Raw genomic sequence first — 6,439 nt, 5'->3', positions numbered from 1 at the left:
GCATGGTATAGAGGTGCTCTGCTTCAATGCACCTGACCGTAATGAGCGGCTTGTTATCAGGCTTTCTGCAGAGCTTCGTGACGACACATTCATCACATTCAGGTGTTTCAGGGCTGGTAGTCATTGAAAGCATGCAGGAATGTGGCCCTCCAGGACCATGAGTGCCTGCCTCAGAGCTGAAACATGCATTTAAAATGAGTAGGATCAACATAAGGTTTCATTTCAAAAAGCCTGCATGTGGTTCTTCCTGTTCAATAAATGAGTATCAATTTGACAATGTCAATATTTCTTGCTTTATTAGTCAAAGAGTAATGTTGAGGTTCATAGAGTTTATTCATATGTTGAATATCAGTGAAACAATGAAATTCAACATTGTTCTAGTCCAATTACATATGTGTATGCAGACATTTATTTGGTTGTTAAAGTATGCAGTATATGATGGGGATCGCTTGCACTGAACTACACTTGTGCTGAAGATGCATGCCAGTGTATTTAACAATGACTGGACTGTGTTTCCTTCCTTTTTCTATGACCAATGATAGCTATTTTTTGGGATTGTGAATGAGTGAAAGAGGTTTTGAGATAATCATACTGGAAATAGAGTAAGTTTTGCATTCTGCACTATGTGTGTACATTGTTTCAGGTCCAGAGGGAGACGGGACCAGAGACATGGGTCCAGCTCCAAGGACAGCAGGACATTGACTCCATCTATTCACTTCAGCCCAGGGAGAAAGACCACACATTCATTCCAGAAAGCACACACAAAAAGGGGAACAAACACCTCCAACCCTTTACAGGAGTGATTTGGATATTATCCCTGAATGAAGAAGTAAATAAAATGTGTTATTTTGTTGTATTTTAATATTTAAGATAAAGTGTGTTTGTTTATTGCAAGTATAGGCAGGCAAATATTGTAACATCTTTTTCTATCAGATATACACTGTCACTGGTATTAGGGGACTCAATTTGTCTTTCAGCATTACATCTTACTCTGCTGATTTCATATTTAGGCTTTGTGGTCATTTCTAGGATCTTACAAGTCAGGATTCTGATAATATTATATTTTCCTCATCATAATAACTTTAAAGTGTTCACAGCTCCTCAGTAAGGCATTCCCATGCCACTACGAAATAGGTCAATTTAAAAAAGATATATATATATATATATATAAATTGGGATCATTTAACAAGGAATGAGTGATGAAATTGTGTGTTTGACTAACCAACAGTTTGGCACAGTACGGCAAAATAAAGAGTTCTAACAAGGATAAACAGAGACAAAAAATGTCAACTATTAGTTGCAGAAAAAGTCAAGGAAAAGATGGTTTGCATGTGCAATGTGAGTGCTGAATAATGTCGTGAGGCTCGCTGCACCCACTGGCTCGAGTTCCCCTCCACGTCCTGTTGTGCCAAAACAAGCACTGAATTGTTCTTCCTTTTTAAGTAGCTACTCCCAAAGTTATTCTCAAATGATCTCAAGGGACTTATATACTTAACAAGTTTACACCAAAGCTCGATTAAACTCTTGTACTGAAAATGCAGAAGCATGCTGACAAAAACAACAGACAAAACACAAATTTGGATATTAGAGATAAATTCAATTCTATAGCTTTAATAATCATTGAAGCTTAAACTGCCTGTAGCATTTACTTTAGGTGAAAAGCTTTTTCTCCAGTAAATATGTTTCTGTATGAAGAGTACATTGCATAAAAACTGTATGTTACAGTTTTCTTGAGGCATAAAAGGATGTCGTTGGCATTTCGTTTTCGATGACACTATCCAACTAAAAGACGACAGCTTACAAACCACTTGTAAACCTCTGCAGCCACCATAAAAACTAGTGTGTGAACTGTTTAAAATAATTTCATGATAGATAAGCAATGGCTAGTCCATTTAAAGGGACATAGTTTAGCTAAAACGACCCTGTAAATCGAATTATGTGACCTGTTACCTGTTAACCTGGATTGGATAAACCCTATAGAGGATAAATGGATGGATTTTTTTTTGAAGGGAAAACTACAAAAGCGTAACCAATCTCTATAGCCTGGAGACTATTTGAGTTTCCTAGTTGTAAACATATGTGTCTAATTTGCTGGTTTCCAGAAAAAATGTAAATAAAACTGTAGGTATATTCTGAGGTGGGCAAAGATTGTCACTGATGTATGTCTGAGATGTTTAGATGGGTTCAGCAATGGCAAAAAAAAAAACAACACACAAATTATTGTCAAAAATCTTCAATATACAAGTAAACAGGCACACATTTGTGGAAACATGTTGATTGAGTGTCTGGTGTCACTGTTGGACTTCAAGCTGTTTGAGTAACAGATTATTTTAAGTCTGCATGTAAACAATGACGTGGAAAATCAGCCTGGAAAAGAGTTCAAAGTCACTATATTATACTAATCCTCTTCCAAACCCCTCCACTCACACGAGGCTTGCTTCCTTTGTAATAAATGCAATGGTGGAATATAATATAAACCATTATGAGGATGATTGGCTGGATAATGTCAATTTGTTTTAGGGTTGTATTGATTACAAGTGGCCAGACAAGGAGGTAAATCAAATAAAGGAGATCCAGCTCGAGGTAAAAATACAAGAGAAGGTTAACACCCCTCAGGTTTGAAATCGATGATGGTCCAGTGTTCACAGCCTTGCCGCTGACTGGCAGCAGAAATATATTTGGGTGCAGAGGGAGAACAGGTGGTACAGACATCTCTGCTTGTCCACCAATCTAAGTGATCCAGCGATAAAGACACGACAAATGAATATATAGCTTTTTGAAGCACTGCGGAAAATAAGGCCAAGCCTGTGGATATTTTTGGACCATTTCAACCCACGTCAAAGAGCAAAAATGCTATTCATTGGTGTCGTCTCGCATGCAATGTGAAAAAAGTAAAAACAAAACAGCAACATTGTTACTGATATTATAAAGCTTTTCCCCCACTTTTCCACTAACTCGATTATGTCTCATTAATGCGTCCAAAGAATCTGTGTGACTGTCTCCATCTGAAGCTCATTATGGCGTCTATGTTTCTGAATGCAGAAGATGAGCAGCTAAACAAATAAATAACAAGTGTTAACAATGATGCAAGAGGCTTGTTTTAGTCTGGACCACCATGTTCCTTTCAAACGAAACAAAACAAAACAAACCCTGCTGTCTTTTGGCTGCTCTTTTCAGGGGGTCATTAAAGTGGATTGTCTGCCTCCATGTCACCTTATCCTCTGCCTCCCAGACTGTTATCAACCAACCATGTCCTCCTTCACCACATCTGTGAATCATCTGGTTTTTCCCTCGTTTCATTCTGCCTGGCAGCTCCATCATGTTCTGTAATACACAAAATATCTACCTCTCCGTCGCTTCATTCTGCCTTCCTCTCTCCTGAATTGTCTTCATCCGAGAGGAGTACGATTTAAAATGACTTCACTGTTGGTAAACAGTTAACCCAACTTTCGTGTTTAACACCGGGCACCCGTACTGACACAACCCTCAGCATTTATCTGAGCATGGGACCAGAAGTCTACAGAAACTGCCCCTCCAATGGCTACCGTCCAGAGCCAAAAACAACATTTCACTCTCTCAGAAAATAGAGTTTGAGATAATTTCCACTCTAAAAAAAAAAGCTCTTAAAATCACGTTTTAATTAACAAAACGACTGTTTACATCAGGGGTGGTAAACATATGACTCGTGACCCATCAGACGGTTTATTTTAGCCCATGCACTTATCAAAATGCTTTACATGATATACTTACAAAAAGGTACAAAAGGGCATAAATTATGTTGATCAAGCAAGATTGTTCTTTGTTTAAACAATTGTATTTTTTTTTAACACAGAAAATAACTTCCAACTAAAGTGAACTTAGTGTTTTTCCTGTCCAAGGCTCCTTAGATCATATGTATTATACTGGAGAGATTGTTTGTTCGTAGTCTCGCATCCACTGATGCAGCAATATCCCCATCCCCTTTGTATGTATTCATTCTATCCGTCTGTGGTGCTCGGGAACAGTGATGGCTTAAAGGTATTGTAAGTATTTGGTGTTTTAAATTACTGAATGAAACACAGTAAAGATATGATAATGTTTGGTTGATATTCAGATTAAAGTTCCCACCTCATATTTCTTTTAAAAATTAAGCGACTTATTCAGGATTTTCTTATAAAATATTGAATTCAATCCTAGCTTTTCCATACCCGTTGCTCCCTGCACAATGTTAATGAAACAGCCCAGTTGGGTAGAATCAGATTGTATGTGAAAGAAAGAAAGAAAGAAAGAAAGAAAGAAAGAAAGAAAGAAAGAAAGAAAGAAAGAAAGAAAGAAAGAAAGAAAGAAAGAAAGAAAGAAAGAAAGAAAGAAAGAAAGAAAGAAAGAAAGAAAGAAAGTGTTATATGTGACCCCTCAACCAAAATGAGTTTGACACATGGTTAACCACTGGAAAGACCAAACCGCATTAAAAAAAAAACCCTAAAGAAAACAGACTAAGATGGTGTTTTACCTTTCAATAATCAGCCAGGTGAAAAAAACAAGAACAAACAGATGCATGAGTGACATAAAGTCCCGAGATAACAATCTTGCTGTTTCATGTGGTAAACATCTACATCTGCATCTGCGTTAAATCTGATTAAAAAAACAAACCATTGATAGCTTTCAAAAACTGTGGTTTCAAAAACAGAATAATGTGGATGTAACTGGACTCCTCAAAAGCAACAATATTGTAATGAATCAGGTGAAGGTAGATAAGGTGACACATGGCTGCTTATGAAGCACATGTCAGAAGACTCACTTCTTACTCTACATAGCTGATTTGTCAGTTTATCTCAAGTAACATGTTTGGGATTGCAGCGGCTGTAAATATCTATAATGAGAAGTCCTTCTTTACGGCATCTCTGTCTGTTCCTGAAGTTACACATAATGGGTTGATGACATCCACCACACATAAGTACACGTGCACACTGAAACCACACACACATACGTGAGGCTACTGTATTCCAGTCTGTCCCATCACAGGTGATTGGAGAGCATGTACCCTCTATTATTTGAAGTGAAGTTACTGTGTGGGGTTGGCTACTCCAGAAAAGATGACCTCACAGCAAATGAAACTTTCCATGCTGTCTTTATGCGTCTTGCAGCCTCAGTTAGGTCGATGAAAGTGCGGGCTGTATGACCTTTCCTCTGGTTTCACTCTGGCTTTAGTGATTTTCATCTAAAGGGGTTTATGTTGACAGGGACTGTCTTCTCTCTGTGGGCGTGACCCAGTTCTGAAGTTGTAAATGTCTGGGAGGCTTTATTGTTTTTCAGGATTTTCAAGTTCCTTCTTTGAACAGAGTCTGTTGTTTTTTCTTAACATTGAGTGCAACTCAAAGTGGGTCAATCATGTTTTTAGTCCCATACTATTACTTTGTGAGTGTATGGTAGTCTTATCTACAAACAATAAAAGTCATATACTGAAATGCAGGGCCTTATTGGATTTGTATGTTTATATTGTTGCACGCCAATCAAAATCCATGCATCTATTTACTTGCTGATATGGCTCAAGATGATTCGCCTTTGCGACAGTCAGTATTAGCCAGGAATGTCCTTCACAGACAATTCATAGCTTCAATTTCTCAAGCCACGCGCATGTCGACTCGAGCTCCACGGCTGAATACATCTTTACCATTGGACGTTGACCATGAGCCCATAGTGCCACAGAAACATACATGTGTAGCCACCCCTGTTAGCCTTGCTTATCTGTATTTGCAGTACCATATTAGGCATCCAACTTGACAAACCTCTTTTTCGCACACCAGCATGTCAGGAAATGCTTGTGGGAGGTTGCCAGAGTGTCAAAGGGATGAAGCTCTAGCCTTTAAAGATGGACTGTGACAAGGCCTAACAAGTCCGACTGCGACGGGTCAAGCCCGGGACTTCCCACTCATGTTAAGACTCCACAAAAATGTGAGTCCCTCGCCCTCCTCCCATTTTATATGATTTAGAACCAGTACATTTTGCAGCTACTTCAGGAGATTAAGTCTTTGGGGATGAGATCCATTTACACCCATTTACCAGTGAGTGATCGCCTTAATTCCAACACGCTGTGCTCATATGTATAATAAACACTGCAGTAGAGCCTTCCTCTGACATGTGATAATAAAGAGGTGTGTGGCTAATGTTAGTTTTCCATTTTACTGGGATTTCTGATTGCTTTGCAGCAGTGAGACTGCTGCTTGATAAATGCATTCCTCAGAAGTTACTCCCTGCGGCTCAAATGGCACCTCACTGTGCAACGTACCTGCAGAACTGTACTGCAGCGTTGCATAAGGCACTGCTTTGACTTCACAAAGAAAGCCAGAGGGGCATTTTACAAAGGCAATTGGTTGCTATGAAGAATACAATACACTCGAATTGACTCAGAGTCAAATTGATTATTGTGAGACCAATTATGACTGTTACTTGGTGTGATGAT

The sequence above is a fragment of the Blennius ocellaris genome (assembly GCF_963422515.1).
Source record: "Blennius ocellaris genome assembly, chromosome: 9".
Classification (NCBI taxonomy): Eukaryota; Metazoa; Chordata; class Actinopteri; order Blenniiformes; family Blenniidae; genus Blennius; species Blennius ocellaris.
This window is presented reverse-complemented; position numbering follows the sequence as displayed.